Here is an 18,088-nt window from a genome sequence, read left to right on the forward strand (position 1 = left end):
AGAGAACCATGGTCAGAACGTTTCTGGAATGCAAAGAGAACCTAGGGATTGTTGAAGGTGAGTAAATGATCGGTTTAGGGGTTAGGGTGGGTATATACTGGGGGAAATTGGAAGGGTAGCTGAAATGACCTAATTGCCCTCACGTGAGTAGCAGCTGAATGAGTTAACAAGAAAATCTAACCAGGTTAGGCGAAAAGGACAAAGGGTGTCGGATTTTGAAATGTAAAGGACAAAAAGGATCAATTTTGAAGACGAGGGACAACGCGTGAAATTTGGGTGAAAGATAAAGAACAATTTCTGTAATTCTGTCTAAAAAAGCCATATTTATTTAATATTTATCATCATCTCAAAGAGGGCCATTTTTGACCATCCATCAAACCCACTAACCAAAAACATAAGTTATAATAATAAGGTTAAACTTGAACCCAATTCAAAAACTCTTTCTTTCTTTCTTTCTTTCTTTCTTTTCCATCCTGGACAACAACAAAATCTGGGTATATATACATATATGTATATGTATGTATACACGCACACAAAATGAATAATAATAACAATAACAATCCTTAATCATTCAACTGTAGAGTTGGGTTTAACGCGCCTAAATCACCACCCATTTTCAAATAGTGTAGTTGGAACCATGGCCGGTGAATCCCCAGCTTCTCATCGCAGAGACCCCATTAAACATTCAGGCATGCTTTCTCTTTTTATTATTATTAATTAATACTTCCATTTTTATTTCTTATTTGAATCAGTTTTAGGTTTTCTTTTGTCTTTATTTGAATTTTTGAAAGTTTAATTTGGGGGAAATTAATATCTGACGGACTTATTAGTGAATCTGGTCATACTGTGATTCTGTGGCTGCAAACGAGTCAAACCGAACCGAAGCCGGCTCGTTTTGACTTACAAGAGCTCGGTTGGTTTCGAGCTCAGCTCGTGAGTGTTTTGTTAAGCACGGGTTTGGCTTGCTTATTATTTATTAATTAATTAGTTCATATACATTGTTAATATTTTTATATATTTTGAGGAAAACGTTAAACGAGCCTAAGCTCGGCTGATTTTGAGCTCAGCTCGTGAGTGCTTTTTTTTAAGCTCGGGTTTGGCTTGTTTATTATTTATTAATTAATTAGTTTATATACATTTTGAATTGGTTTTTATCTATTTTGAGGAAAACGTTAAACGAGCCTAAGCTCGGCTTGGGCTTGTGCAGTATGTTAAACAAGCCAAAGCTCGGCTCGAGTTCAGCTGTGTAGTGTGAAATTAATACTTTTTTTTTTGTTTCGATCTTAAAAAAAAGGTAAAACTTAAAATTACACACGGCTTGATAAGGCCCAACGAGCTTCCCATACAAGGCTCGAGATTGGGCTCAATAACTAAACAAGCTTTATTTCAGGCACGGTTCGCGCTCGAAAAAGCTCGGCTCGTTTCGAGCTTTTTGTTGATGTGACCTCGAGTAGCTCACAAGTGGCTCGGCTCGTTTGCATTCCTATTTATGATGTATTGAGCAAATATTTGATTGGTAATAATATGCTAATTTGATTAATTTTTAACATTATAGTTGGGAATGCTGCTGTGCAAAGGAGACGACAGCTGGCGGTTTCGGTGGCGAAGGAACGAAGGGAAGCGATGTTTTGATCCAAACGGTTGTGTAGAGAGGGGTTTAATGTTAATAATCTTGATGAACAAACTAATAGTGAAATGATGATCGATGAAGAGCCACCGGTTATAGAAGCTCAAACTATTAAAGCTGTCGAAGAATTAAAGCTTGCAATTTTTTTCAAGTAATCATAATTTTTAAACGTGTGATACGCGTTCAAGTTCTTTGCTTTGATCATTAATGGTTAATTTTCTTTAGGGGGGTAGACGCGGGTCAAAAGAAAGTGAATGCGCTTCGTGAGTTAAGACGGTTGTTATCTAGGTCTGGTTTTCCTTTTGTTGAAGTTGCTCTTAAAGCGGGAGCTATACCTTCACTTGCTCAATGTCTTTCGCTTGGCTCTGAAGACGAACAGGTTATTATAATCTTTATCTTGTGTTATTTCATTAATTACAATATAAAATAGTGGCTTACTTGCAAGAAACATGTAACAAAATAATATCATGGAATTATGTTTGTGATATGATTTATGCATAAGTGACCTTCAATGAACTCAACAGAAGATAATTTTATGGAGTTCTGTTTGTGATCTGATTTTTTTGTATAAGTGACATGCCAACTCTAGGTTGGGGTGTTACCGTGTTACAAAATGTGTCGGAGTCTATATAAGGGACCCGTCAGCTAAAGCCTAATAATTTATGTTCATAATGCAGGTGCTTGAAGCCGCTTGGTGTCTTACAAACATAGCTGCTGGCGAGCCCGAACAAACCAAAGCTTTATTACCAACATTGCCATTACTTATTGCTCATCTTGGAGGTTAGTGACCAGGCCTGTAAATGAACCGAACGCTCAGTGAGCCGTTCGATGGGATATTTGTTTTTTATAAACAAATGAATATGAACAATTTTTTTTTCATTTAGTTAAATGAACGAACATGAACACATGTCTTGTTTGTTCATTTATGTTTGTGAATGTTCGTTCATTTACGCTCGTTTATGTTCATTCATTTACGTTTTTAAGTTCATTTGTTTATATTTTATTCATTAAAACTTTTGAGGGGGTATTTTTAGTAAAAGTCTCATTTGATATAGATTTCATACGCTCCACTTGACTTTTTCCGTCATTGTAAATGACACAATTATCAAAAAACATCAAAAATTGTTGTAACATTTCAATACTAGCTTTACCTTTTTTGCTTTTGGATATGATATGTGTATCTAGCATGCTTCCTTAAGTAACGCGGGACCATGATAATGATAAGCATCTTTATTTGCTCATTATCACGGGTTAATTTCAGAAAGTGGGGAGAGAATCTTTTCATACTAAGAAAAACCAAAACTTGATGTGGGATGCCTTAAAAAGGAAAAGACACATTATTGTAGGACATATTATGCACTTTAGCTTAAATCATTACCGACACCTGATGTTTTTCACATGTACTTGTAACTCTTTACTAACATTATTATATTAATTTATTTACTTTCAGAAAAAAGCTCTTTATCTGTTAACGAACAATGCGCGTGGGCGTTAGGAAACGTTGCAGGCGAAAGTGATGAACTAAGAGATCTTCTTATTTCACAAGGAGCTTTGAAACCGCTTGCAAAAATGATGCTTCCGGATAACGGGTCAACTGTCAGAACCGCTGCGTGGGCATTATCGAACTTAATCAAGGTTTTTATATTTATGTTTTTAGATAAAAATAGCATTGAGTAAATGGGGCCCACGGTCACATCAACTGGTTACTGGATCAATGGTTAATACTGAATAACTGAATATTCTTGATGGTCAAAAAAGATTCAGACATTAGTCTTTTGCAGTTTTCAGTCACATGTCTGTAAATAAAGGGGAACTTTCTGTAAAGAAACAGTTTTTATGAAATTATATTTATCTTTTTTTTTTAATCACATTTTTTTTTTGTTTGGGGATGCAGGGACCGGACCTGGATGCTGCAACAGAACTTATAAAGATTGATGGGGTGGTAGATGCCATTCTTCGACATTTGAAGAAATCGTAAGTTGTTGTATATAAAAAGAACATTTATTTATGGAATATCTGGAAACTAAAGTTATCTTTTTTATAGAAAATGTAACAAACCCTATTTGTATTGGTTTAGACTGTACTAAAGGCAACCAAGTCCAGAACCCTATTTAGGCCTTTAAACGAACCGAACGTTTAATGAACCGTTCGTGGACTTTTGTTTATGCTCTTTAATTTAATAAACGAACATGAACACATTTTTTCGTTCGTTTATGTTCGTTCACGTTCTTTTGTTAGTTTGCGTTTGTTTAAGTTTTTTCATTTATGCATTCATTTAAATTAATTTAATCTGGTTTTATTAAATTAAAATATTACCCCTTACAATTTAGTCTTGTTTTGTTCCTTTTTAGGCCCAATAGAACGTTTACTTTTAATCGGTGTTTTCTCAGTCATGTTTGTTTATATCCGTTTGTCTATGTTTAGTTATATTCGTTCGTTTATGTTCATTTATGTTCAGAACCGTTTGTTTATACTGTTAACTAACGAACATAAATGAACATGAACACACATATTTTGTTAAGGAACTAACATGAACTAAAAAAACCTGTTTCTCTAACTGTTCATGTTCGATTTGTTTGTTTAGATAAAATTAAACGAACGACCACCAACGTGCCACATTGGTGTTCGTTTAGTTCTTTTACAGGCCTAACCCTATATGTTACCATTTTTTTTTGTAATTTTTCTAAAATATAACACAAATTATGATATTGAACAGGGACATTGAATTAGCAATTGAAGTATCGTGGGTTGTTGTGTATTTATCGGCTCTTTCAGATGCTGCTACAAGTATGCTAATGAAGACTGATATTGTTCAAATTCTTGTGGACCGTTTAGCCGCCTCAAATAATTTGCAATCAATAATTCCGGTAATATAAATGAAAAATAACTCGTTATAAAAACGACACGTTTTCTGCCACTTTTGATGTCTTATGATTTATGATATACAGCTGCTAAGGAGCTTAGGTAATTTATTGTCCGGTGATGCTTACACCACAAATGTTGTTCTTGATCCTTAACATGAAATTACTGGTGAGTTCTATATGCTACTCGTTATAATTATTTCTTGTGTATAGTGTACAAAATTTTATCTTATTTATTATTTAAGGGAGCCCCACTGATTTGTTTTGTGATATTTGTAGAAAGTATAATACGCTCGTTGAGTAAATGTTTAAAGAGTGAGCACCGTTTCTTGAAAAAGGTATACTTTCTTTTAAGTTGGCAATTTTTGACCCTTTTACCTTTGAAGGGGTTGATTCTGGTTATGTTTTACTTTTATCTCAAACGGGTCGAATGGGTAAAAAATAGTTAAAAAGCGAAACGGGTCACATGAGTCGAAGATGGCTCACATTATATTTTTATGGGTTCAAAACTTCCTATATCATTTTATTAAAATATAAATTTTTTTTGAAGTAGATTAGGTTTTAAAGGCATAAAACCTCTTAAAAACATTTATAATTGACCCGTATGGACTATTTTGTCCCGCACAAAGTTATGTTTTATCTATAACGAGTCAAATGGGTAGAAAATTTTAACTAAAAACCAAAAGGGTACGGGTCGTCAAACGAGTCAAAAACTGATTAAAGTGTATTTTAAAGGCATAAAACCTTCTAAGTCAATTTATTAAAAAAGTTAAGGCAAAATTACATGACTGGTCCCTATGGTATGTTCATATTTCACTGCCCTTAAGCATGAGAATGTACATCACTGGTTCAAAATTATGTATGAACAAACATTACATGAATGAGCAGTTAAAAAAGTTTCTGTTAAGTGGTGTAAAATGACGAAAATACCCCTTAGTTTTAAAAAATACCAATTATTGTTATCTGAGAACCAAAAGTGAAAACTGAACACGTCGATGTTACTAAAATAATGTACTTTTTAAATGCATAAAATTTGAAAACTGAACACGTCGATGTTACTAAAATAATGTTACCAAAAGTGAAAACTGAACACCGCCCGACCCGACCCGACCAGATAAAATCCGTACACTTTTCCACATTTACCATTTTACAAGTTGAATAAAATTTGTTTTGTAGGAAGCGGCTTGGGTGCTATCAAACATAGCTGCAGGTTCGGTTGCACACAAGCAACTGATATTTAAAAGTGAAGCAGTCTCATTATTATTACAGCTTCTCGCTGGTGCATCATTTGACATTAAAAAAGAGGTGGCTTATGTTTTGGGCAACCTTTGTGTGGCTCCATCGGACGGCTTGGGCATGCCCACCTTATTGTTGGACCATTTGGTCTCGTTTGTTAGAAACGGGTGTCTTTGTGGTTTCATTGATCTCGTCAGGCCAGCTGACCTTGAAGCTGCCCGGACTGGACTTCACTTCATCGAGCTGGTAACGTTCAAAACAAGTTGTTAACGGTTATAAGTCGTAACATTAAAAAAGTTGAATGATTTTGCAAAAAGGGTATCCAAATTTTGTCTGATTTTTATTTAAAGTAACCAACTTTTCATCAAAAAATCGATCTTTTTACCGAAATTTGGTCTGATTTGTATTAAATTACCAAGTTTTTATCTAAAAATTTCGATCTTTTTACCCAAGTTTGGTCTCTAAAAACCGATCTTTTTCAGAGTTTGACTTTTGACTTTTTCAAAGTTGGTCAATTTGACAAATGATATTATTATTAATGTGTAGGTGTTAAGAGGGATGCCAAATGGTGAGGGTCAGAAGCTTGTTGAAAAAGCGGGTGGAATCGATGCACTAGAACGGTTTCAGTTTCATGAAAATGACGAACTTAGAATGATGGCCGGTTTGTTAGTTGACACTTATTTTGGAAAAACGTATGGGATCGACGAGTGAGTAGAAAAGGAATGAATACAGGAGTGAGTGCTTGCTTGTGTACTAACTAACTCATAGGTTAACCATTGGTGGTTGAATACAACATTTGGTATATATGTTCTATTTTGATCATTAATCCGAAATGGTTAAACCGCCTTTAATTTGAAATTTGTGTGAATATCTAAACAAGGAAGCACTTTATAAAACTAATCAAATGATATAAACAAATGCTGCAATTGTCTCATAGGGACATAATAGTCGCTATATGTTTAAGCGGAGTCGGCCTTTGCATATATGTTGACATTTGTCGTAGTCACTATCGGTATTACATTATTTACGGGTCCTAGTCTTTGTGTTTCAAGTCAACCAGAACATCAATCGGTATTAAGATGAATGTTTGCATGTTTCTTCTTTACAACATGTCCAACTTTCACACAAGTACGTGTGGAAGCTCGACATGTTGTGAGAGAAACCGTGCAAAGTTCATCTATATACCCATGGCTATTCTTATGGGTCAAAGTAATACCAACGATGAATATGACAAGATCCGATTTTTATAGAAAAAATAAAATTTGTTACAACTTCTAGTAATCCGTAATGTGTATGAGAAACAACATAACATAGTTAGGTTTTGTTTGTTTTTGCTTAAAAGGTCTGCAAGGGGCTTACGTCTGCAGGCGCTCAGACATAAGCTTCTGAAGATCGTTTGTTTTTTTTTAGGAAAAAAGATCTGAGAACTGCTTTTATGGTCTTAAAAAATAAGCTATTGTTCAACTTCTTCACACATCTTCACACTTCTTAACATCCTACCAACACCCAATGTCCAACACTACCACCACCACCACCACCACCCACCGTCGGCCACCGCCACCGTCCACACCCACCACAATCGTCCATCACCACCACCCCACCGTCCACCACCACCGTTCAGCTTATACAGACGATATCCATTTTATAGGTAACTAATTTTCAGCTTATGCAGAGGATATCCAGTTTATAAAACAAATAGTGTTATATTTTCAGATTGCAAACCTTCAGACCAGTTGTAGACATGAAATAGATGAAATAAGATTGCAGACAGTTTTGTCTTTAAAAACAAACAACACGTTAAACATTTGGCTAGTTTTGGTTCTTCGTTTTCGTAGCACCGGAAGAAATGCAAGTAATTAAGAGAGTCGGGATGAAGCTTAATCGGGCGAGAATTGAGATATTTTATTATTACATATTGCAATCTTTGAACACATAAACAGGAGATAAATCATAACTAAGTAATGTAAATGTCGATGACAAATGATGTTACAATTTACAGTGATATTAAGTAATATTAACGTGTTAAAAAAAAACATTGCTTAACACTTGGTTGGCTTATGAGTTATGACTTATGGTTCTCGCTTTTTCTTGAGAGACTTTCCACGTTTGCTAACTTTACCAATTTTTCTCTTAGCAAGTAGTTTATTATCAATATAAAAAGTGATAATAATGTATAAAAATAAAGATATGTGAATGATGAAGATTATGCTCACATTTCAAATGACACTGAAGCATGAGTTATGCATTACACATTTTCATATACTTTATACCAAAATTTTCTGGAAATGAATTTATGTTTTGTTAGTTTTAAGTTGTTTAATTAAAAGATACATATATTTATATTAAGATTAAAATATGATAATAATCATAAGATATTAATCAACGAATTTGGTTTTGTTGGTTGGCCATCAGACACATTTTTCCAAAATTAATTAAAGAAATAATATATTAATAGTTAGTTGTAAAATAATCAGAATGAAGAATAAATTATTCAATAATTTTAGAGAAGGCGAAAAAAAAAATGCTAAGCATACTCTTTTTTTTAAATAAAAAAAAATAGTCTTAAAAGCAATTGTAATAATCACAATTATTATTCACATATTGATAAATATACTGTTTTAGGAAAAAAATAATCATATCATACGAAACAAAATTAAATTCTATAATCGGAACAAAAAGTTGTTTATCCTGGCATTCCACATGCAATCATTCATTAGTAGGTATTTAATACATCTTAAATATCTTTACAAAAGCTGACAATCAAATTGAATTAATAATTCGTTATTATTTGAATTATAAAAATGCAAATAGTTAAAATTATAAGAAATGCGAGATTTAACTAAAACATATAGCATTTTGCTTAATGGTATATGGTTCAATAGGTGCTCTCTATTTTGGAGGTTGAGAATTCAAATCCTATAGTAGATATATTAGGTAAGAACTGAAATATAAAGTTGTAAGGAGAAATCGATAATAACCGAGTTTTATAATTATGTTATTGCTACATCTATATTACTAGTTTAAATAACATAACTGAATTCTCATCAAAATCTAACCATGTATTATTATTAAAATTATTATTATTATTATTGAAAAATAATGTATTATAGATAGAAAAGTTTTGTTACATTTGTTTAGAAGTACACATCAATTGGCCCATCATAACATCCTTGTCTTTCATCAAATAATGGTTTGTTGTTTTTTGTATTCTATCGACAACCGACAGTTAATCAAAACTAAACAAATGGTTTTACCTTATTACATACCAAATCATGTATAACCTCAGTTATTTGAAATCAAAGCATTCATCATATGTTTCATTCTCCCTATATTATTTTGCAATATTTACTCTATTAACACTTTTATACCATTCTTTATGGATTTGTTTTAATTGGTTCATAAGAGCGTTCTCAGCCCGCTCCCTATAAATATGTGAGGGAGATTTGTAAATTATATGGTATGGTTATGAGTGGTTGTGAGTAGATGAGAGAGAAAATGTTATAGGAAAAGTTAAATTTGGAGATTCACTGTTCATACCGTATAATTTTTTAATATTTTCTAAAAGTGGTTGTGAGTAGAGGAAAGAGAAAACATAATGATAATGGTATAAAAAGTATTATTTAATTAAACAGAAGAGAGAAAAAACAGTGACTTTTAGTGTAATCTACCTATTCTAATAAAGTAAAATAAATGTAGACACTTGTTATGTTTTGGTTAATGCTAATATACCCTAATATATATAATAAATCAATAATTATTCACTTTTCTTTTACACTATATTTATATCATATCTATATATTTTTATAAGTATAATTATTAACATATTATTTTACTATATATTCAAAATACTTGGTGAATTCCAAAAATCAACAACAAATCATGTTTCTCAAATGAAAATTGTTTTCAGGTTTTTTTGTGGAACTTAAATTTGATTTTATGGGTCAAAAGTTGGTAAATAGATTGTTTGGTACAAGTTAACTACATTTTGGTCAAAATTTGTTAGGGTTAAAAATGAAAATTTTGAGTATTTTTAAAAGTTTGAGAATACAAAATAGATTTATCGTCAAATTTGTTATGGGTTCAAAGTGTTGACTTTAAAATGTCAAAAGTATGAAAGTTAAAATTTTAAACATGATTCAGGTTTCAAATTTATTTTTAAGGGCATTTTTTGAAATAATAAAAGGTTTGGGATTTGCCAAACTGACTATTTTCCCCTCAACTATTAAAATTTAAGAAAACATTGCGAACACTTTCGACATGCCACACCTATGCCTATCAATGCTTAACTTTTATCAAATTTGAAATATTTATGTCAACATTAATTTTTTTCTCAATGGTGATCAGAACATTGTATGAGAATCATGACATGCTAAACTATGCTCAAATGAAACAAAATAATCACAAAATTGAATGGGTTAACATGTTTTTTATGTTGTCATTATGACAAAGTCGAAAGCCCTCTGAAACTTATCAAAATATTTTTCATGGTGTAGCTCAGAAAAACATAGTTCTTGAAGAATATCCATTGTTACAATTTAATGTTCTACTTTCCTTTGATGGGTGGTAAATTGATAAATATATCAATAAAGGTAACGCTCCTTCTGTATTTAGGCTGGATGGTTAGAACGACTATCGTATGAGAAGTCTTATTTCCGAAATTAGTTCATAACCAAAATTCTTTCAATTATACATATATGACACCGAGAATGAATTTTTCAATAGAAAAAAGCATTCTCCAGTACGTTTTTGCACGGACATTTTTTTATTAAGTTCATTTAAAAAAATTGTTTTGTGATATAAATAAAATCAATTTATGTACACATTGTATAGATACAAGCATAGATGTAATACATTTTTTTTCATATACGTTATGTAATTATTTGTTTTACTTATAATTTTATAATTTGAATTATCCCGTAAGTGACACGAGCTCTAAAACTAGTTATATGATATATATGGATATAGGGTAGGGAATGAGTTGGGAATGCTCTTAACATACCCAAGTCTTATGTCCCACCCTCATTATATTACATTTTCCTGTCTATTAGTTTTTATCAATTATTTGATTCATTAGAGCATTCTCAACACGCCCCTGTCTATATCTTTATATATTAAAAATTAATGCTCTTGTTTAATTAAATAATAATTTTTTATATCTTTATCAGTACAGTTTTCTCTCTCAAAATAGAGACAATCAATGTTTCCTCAAATTTACCAAAACTCATTAACCTTGCTCTCGTCTCTGCTAACAACCAATTAAAAACCTTATCATATAATTTGCAAAACTCACTCACAAAAATTAAATTTAAGGGGACCTGTTGGGAATGCTCTTATCGTCCCATTACCCTCTGTCTTATATAGATATAATCTGACATCAATTAATTATTAATGGCTGCTTTTTATGTATAAGAATTTTTTTTTACAAAGTAAATGGTGCTTGATAAAAGAACAGATAAATAAATCAATAAAGTTTTATAAAAAGTATTAATAATTATAATAATACCAGGTGGACGACGGTTTTACGCAGTTTTTTTTTTTTGAATTTTTTAAAGTTTAAGTTTGTTTGCATGAACATACATTGTGACCTTTTCAGGAGTTCTAAATTATGCCTTTGCGATGTGTTTTTTTTTTTTACTTTTCAATATTCAGAAACCGATCCTGGAACACAGAGACATATATAGATTTGCTAGTTTCAAACCGGTCCATCTTTACGCAATAATATTAGGGAAAATTCCCCAAGTGTCTATTTAAAAAGAGATCCATTAAATGTCCCCAAATTCCAAAACTCCTAAAAATGTCCCATCCAAACATGTTGCCGACGCTTTGTTTTTTCGCCGGACGACGAGTCTTTTTCTCAAGCTGGAAGACGACATTTGTCACCAAAGAAGTCGGCCCAACCAAAAATTTAGTCGGGGCCGTATATATATATATATATATATATATATATATATATATATATATATGTCTTCCCATATGTGATAGTGACACAGATTTTTCAAGTTTCAGACGCATAGATTTTTCAAATTCCTGTCAAGATACATTTATTTTTCAAATTTCCCGTTAAGTTGAGCCACCCTGTTTTTAATAACAGGTGCCATCTTCTTGTTGTACGAAAAAACTTATCGTAACTAAACGACATGTCGCCAGTGTAATGAGAGGACAAAACTGAAATTCGATTTCCGATAGAACAAAACAAGAATCCCTATATTTAAAAGGGACGTTTTGGTAATTTTGGCATAATATTAACATTTAACATTAACACCAGTAGTTGTACCAACGTTATATTTCCATGTCCGTTACACTTACTGTGACATACTGACATCTAAGATCTGAAAGTATAGTTACTTTAACAACATTAGATCTAAACAAAACATATGTGTGAACAAGGGCACCGACATACAATCCACGCGATTTATGCTAATTTTGCTAAAAAGATATTATTCAGAGATTGATTTCGCTTGTGGGGTCCTCCTCACATTTGTCTCCTTAATTCATTCACCATTTCCTCCACAAGATCTGGTTTTCATCCCAACAAAACACATACCAATTTCAACAATATCAAATAAATTCTTAGGTAATTTTTTTTTCATTATTTTTTGTAACTTCAAAAGCATAGTTTTGATGTTATGTGTTGAATTATCTCTGGTAACTATATTATATTATGCAATTTAAGTGATTTTATTAGACTTTATACAAGCTCTTATCCACTGGCATCTGTGTGTAACAAGAATTTATTGGATCCTGTTATCTTTTTTTTTTCTAACCAAAAAAAAAAAAAATTATACATTTATCTGAATTTTGAGTGTTACCTGTTTAATTTCTTGAAGTTTTTTTATTGATTAGCTTGTGGGTATGAAATTATTAATTAATTTGAGTTTCAATAATCTTTGTTTTTGATTTACTAGTATTTAGGAATTGCTTGAATTTTGGGTATCATACTGTTATTTAGGCCTGGTAAACGGGTCGGGTAGGCTCAGGTTACGGGTCAAAACGGGTCGATTCAAAAAAGGATTATTTTGGTTCAGGTAGAATGGGTTTCAGGTCAGAACTGGTTGGTTTTAACAATTGGCAAAAAAATCATAACCGGAGAAAATTCAAATAATTCAACTAAAATTCCTTCGTTTAAGGGTTTCGAAAATCCTTCCAAAATGATCAGTTCGGAACGGGGAACGTAACCAGCATCGTCGTGACACAACGTGGCACCGGACGCCAATTACCCAGCGCCAGTAACTCAACACTCAATGGGTAAGCAGCTCCACATGAGTAACTGGCGCCGGGTTGCACGCCGCATATCAACCCATTATGATCCATTTGAATATTAACACCAACCCGTTCTGACCCGTTTCATCGGAAAGGGTTGTAATTACAACCCACTCTAACCCGCTTTATGATAAACGGTCACCCATATCAACAAATTCTTGGGATGATGGGTTAAAATTGCTAGGCCTACTATTATTTATTGATTAATGGGTCTATATTAGAGGTGGCAAATGGGTTGGGTTGGGTCGAAACGAGTCATGGGTTGAAACGGGTTAGGGTCAGAATGGGTCAATTAAAAAAAGGGGTTGCTTTGGTTTGGTTAGGAGCAGGTTAGGGTCGGAACGGGTTTCGGGTTTTTTTTTGGACGAGGATAACTACGGAAACATTTTAGTTTTTTTTAGATTTTTTGTTTTTTATTTATATTTTGAGTTATGATTTTTTTATTGTTTTTTTTTAATTTTTTTCCGAGGGGTTTCAATAACGTATATAGACTCTATATACATTATTTTTAGATTCTGTATTCTTATGAATTTCGGGCTTTTAGAGTAATTCAACATTTTGCACCGACAAATCGACTAACTTATAACTCGGAATTGATATGAAATAGTTGAGTTATTTAGGATCTTATAAGTGCAGACCAAATTCTACATTTTAGGAATAATGGTCCCAGTTTTGTTATACATGTTTGACCTTGAATGTCAAAGTTTATTTGCTGTTATGAAACCGAAAAAATGGTGAAATCATGTTTAAAAAAACAGGCTAATTGTGGAATTAATGGTGAAGAAAGGAAATTGGTTATCTTCAATTAAGAAGACATTGAGTCCAAGCTCTAAGCAAAAGAAAAGCCAGGTTCTTTCACAACTTACGATTGCATAGTTTACATAAAATAATAATAATAATTTAGTTAACGATGATTTTGTTATGTAAACGACAGAAGTCAGAGAAGAAAGAGGAACATCCTTCGGTACCTAGTACATCGGTTGTAGAAAATGCTGGCGCTTCTGGTGGCTCTCACTCGTTTCCTCCACCAGAAGAGGTGACACCGCTTGTGGTGGAGGCTGAGTTGCCACAAGCGGCCGGTGCTGCCCCTGCTGCTGTCAGTGCAGCAGCAGGGGCAACCACCGAGGCTCAGTACTCAGGAATATCAAGGGAGGAAGTTGCAGCCGTTAGGATTCAAACGGTCTTTCGTGGTTACTTGGTATTTATTATTAACATTGAAATAAATCAAGAACTACATGGTAATAAATGCATAATATTGGTTGGTTGATTGGCTTTTTTTTTGGTAATAGGCTCGAAGGGCGTTATGGGGTTTGCGAAGGCTTGTTAGGTTGAAAGCTGTGATCGACGGGGCAAGTGTCAAGCGACAAACGGCTAACACTCTCAAATATACAAGAACTTTATCTCACTTGCAGTACCAAATAAGCTCTAGACGGATCCGGATGCTAGAGGAGAATCAAGCTCGTCAGAAACAACTGCAACTGACTAAAGAAATGGCCAACTTGCAGGTTAGTTTTTGTAACAACTCGTTCCCGAGTTAATATTATTTAGGCTCCCTATGAGTGTGCAGCCACCTTAAAAGCGGGCTTAAAGTTCCATACAGGCCATAACCATAGACATGCGCGGAGGTGCACAAATAAGGTTCTTGGCTCATATCGATTCGGGTTGAAACCGGGCTGGGGCTGGGTCAACAAAAGTCAAAACAGGGTTGGCTTGGAACTGGTTTCTAGCCAAAATCAGTTTACGTTTGACCGTTTTGAAACAGGACTTAATTTATCGGGTCGGGTTTGGCTGAGTCCAAACCAGTTTCAGAGTATAGGGTTACAACCCGACTTTAACCCTATGAGTCGGGTCGGTTCCAAACTGGTTCCTGTTCCCGTACCGATTTTTTTTGTGCACCTTTGGATATGCAGATAGAGGTGTCAATTACGACCCATTTACTTATAAATGAGTTGTTTTTCGTTATATTCCGTCTTTAACATGTGAAATGCTAAATAGTTACTTTAATAAATATTTTTTGTGCACCTATATGCTTGAAATGTTAAAAGTAAGCATGTCAAACAGGTGGAAAATTGTCCACAGTGCAAACGAACCGAGCCAAGCCCGAGCTCGACTAGGCTCGAGTTCAGCTCGTTTAACTTACACAGAGCTCGAGCTCGGCTCGTTTCAAGCTCTATTTACAAAGATCGAGCTCGGCTCGTTTACTATTTATCAATTATTTTTTATATAATTATAATTATTTTTATATATTTTTTCTATTATAATTTTATGTATAAAATAATATATATATTAGTTAGTTATTTTTATTTATTTTTTCATAGCATTATATACATTATAATTAATAATTATTAAATATATATTTTAAAAAATTATATAAATGATAGGCTAGTTTAGGCTCACGAGCTGGCACGAGCTCGATAAGTGAAGCTCGGGCTTGTTTATTAAACGAGCTTACTTTTAGGCTTGGGCTCGATTCAGCTCGGCTTGATTGAGCCTTTTAATGAGCCGATCTTGAGTAGCTCGGCTCGTTTGCACCCCTAGTACTAATGCATACAAGCTACTTTATATTATCTACCAAAAATATTCAGAAGGTGATCACTGATCAGATCAACCCAACCCGTTTCAACTTGTATCAAAAACCCAAATCTGTTTGATCGTGCGTTTTTCTCATATATATTTTGTAACAGAATGGGGATGATTGGAACGATAGCGTGCAGTCTAAAGAAGAGGTAGAAGCAAAGCTTCTTAGCAAGCATGAAGCTACTATGCGTAGAGAACGGGCCATGGCGTATTCTTTTTCTCATCAGGTAAACAAATATTCAACAATGTTGTTGTTGTTGTTATTATTATTATTATTATTATTATTATTGTTGTTGTTATTATTATCAGACTTAAAGCTGAATATGTAAACATCTAGTTTGATATCTTTCGCATGTTATATCGTAACAGCGACCTTGGAAGAAAGCAGCCGGGACAACAAACATGCTGTCATGGACCCTGCGAATCCTCAATGGGGATGGAGCTGGGCAGAGCGATATAATAAAGAGCCCGTAACCGATCATGCATCGGTTAAGATTGGTATCAACATTACCAAAAGCGAAATTGCTAAATCGTATGCGCGCCACCAACTTAGTTCCGCCCCAACAACTCCTCGGTCAAAAGGAGGTGGTAGCCCAGCTGCATCACGAAAACCAAAGCCCAAGCCTGGTCCGAGCCCACAGGCTTTTGGTTCGGGGCCTGAGGGTAACGCGGATGATGATGCGAAAAGTGTGACAAGTGTTAAATCCGAGAGGAATGGTTATAGGAGGCGTAGTGTGGGGTCTACGGTGGCTGCCAAGTCAGCAAAGGCGGAGAATGGTGGTGCGAAGAAACAACTTTCGTTTCAAGCTAAACCGGGGCGGCATTCGGGGCCACCGAAGGTTGAGACTACTGTTTTTAATGGATTGGAGCATACAGGTGCTGAGTGGTTTGTTCTTTGAGGATTTATCCAAGTGATACTTTAATGGTGCAATTTGGAGGTGAAGCTACTTTATATATGTGTTGTTAAACATCATATTTTTTAAATTATTGTATTAAAGGTTTATGTAATTATTGTTTATATACTGCACTTCTTTTGGGCATAGTTGTTTTGGCTTTTGTTGGTTTGAAGTATTTTGTTAAAACAATATAAGTTACTGAATATATAAAAAGGTTTGATGAATTAAGATGATTCATTACAATAGTATATTCAAATATCAAATAGGATGGGTATGGTAAAGTTGAAGCTTATGACCGAAATAAGTTCAAGCTAAATAGGCAGTGTTAAATGAATAAGTTTGCCTTCAAGTGTCATTTATTTGCTTTTCTGGCGTCTGGTGAGTGTGATAGAATACAACGCTGGTGGAGTGCACGAAACCAACGCTTTGGGCATTGTCTGACAGTGGTGTATGCAGCGATGATGGCGACGACTAGTAGGTGGCGGCTACACACAACGGTCAAATTAATATATTGTATGTAGCTGTTGGTTTAATGTTGACTGAATTCTCGGGGAGTAACCGTTGTGTTTGGTGACCAGGTAAGCAGGAGAAGAACGTGTCTATTTGTGATCGTTAGAGGTTCAGAAATAAAGGAGCAGTTATTTGCTAAGTTTGTTATTTTATTTCCAATTTTAACATTCCAGTATGCATGTTATTTTTATCACTTTTCAATTCCAATTAGTCGATAATTATTGTAATCATTTGGCTGTCATTATCTGTAAGCATTTGATTATTCAATAAAGAGATTACGTTCGACTATTATCATTTGTTTCTTGATCACACAGTAACTAAAACCCTGATCCAAATCTAACATTTGGTATCAGAGCATCCAAGTTCTGATCCTAATTCACACCAAAATTCCTCCAAGTCAACACCATGTCTGTTACAAACCCTAATTCCTCAAAAGAAACCTCAATCCCATTCCAGTTCCCTATCCTATTATAACACCTGGGCCATCAAGATGGAGGCCATAATGGATGCCCACGGGTTGTGGGATGCCATTGAGCCACAAGCCGGAGTGGTTGTGGATGAGCGAAAAAGCAAACAGGCTCGAGCCTTAGTCTTCCAGTCAATTCCTGAAGAGGTTCTGTCGCAAGAAGCGAAGAAAAAGACGGCCAAGGATGTTTGGGATTCTTTGAAATCTCGGTATGTTGGGGCTGAACGAGTTCAGAAAGCAAGGTTGCGGATTCTGAAAAGCGAATTTGAAGGGCTGCACATGAGGGATGGAGAATCTATTGACGAGTATGCTGGTAAATTGTCAGCTATGGTGTCAAAGTTTAATAGTGTTGGAACCGTGTTAGATGATAAGGAGCTGGTACGAAAGTTGTTTGACACAGTCCCTCAGTAGTTCATAAATCTTGTGGCTTCGATCGAGCAGAGTTCAGTTGTCGAAACTATGACATTCGAAGAAGCCATAGCACACCTAAAGGCTTACGAAGATAGAGTGAAGGTTCGTCAGTCACAACAACATGGTGAAAACGGGCTGTTATTCACAAAGGTTGAGGGTCAGTTGAACTCAAAGGGACAAAACAAGAATCTGCAATTTAGTAATCAGAAATCAGGTGGTCAAGGCTAGACCGAGTAAGAAACGT

At 34.3% G+C, this 18,088-nt stretch overlaps 2 pseudogenes across 2 annotated transcripts; both read left to right on the forward strand.

Annotated features, from left to right (window-relative positions):
* The first annotated feature begins 8 nt into the window (after positions 1-8).
* Positions 9-6,545, forward strand: LOC143626858 (importin subunit alpha-9-like; annotated as a pseudogene). Its single transcript, XR_013152502.1, has 11 exons — positions 9-57; positions 1,556-1,778; positions 1,853-2,006; positions 2,305-2,407; positions 3,078-3,262; positions 3,522-3,601; positions 4,344-4,494; positions 4,576-4,657; positions 4,768-4,826; positions 5,665-5,970; positions 6,271-6,545. The product of XR_013152502.1 is annotated as an importin subunit alpha-9-like (transcript).
* A 7,213-nt stretch (positions 6,546-13,758) lies between these two features.
* Positions 13,759-16,609, forward strand: LOC143626890 (protein IQ-DOMAIN 2-like; annotated as a pseudogene). The gene is made up of 5 exons (XR_013152507.1): positions 13,759-13,833; positions 13,919-14,182; positions 14,274-14,489; positions 15,669-15,788; positions 15,931-16,609. The product of XR_013152507.1 is annotated as a protein IQ-DOMAIN 2-like (transcript).
* Positions 16,610-18,088: the final 1,479 nt, after the last annotated feature.

This window comes from Bidens hawaiensis, unplaced genomic scaffold (genome assembly GCF_021521415.1).
Source record: "Bidens hawaiensis isolate Kalapana, Puna unplaced genomic scaffold, B.hawaiensis_p1.1 tig00004525_1, whole genome shotgun sequence".
Lineage (NCBI taxonomy): Eukaryota > Viridiplantae > Streptophyta > Magnoliopsida > Asterales > Asteraceae > Bidens > Bidens hawaiensis.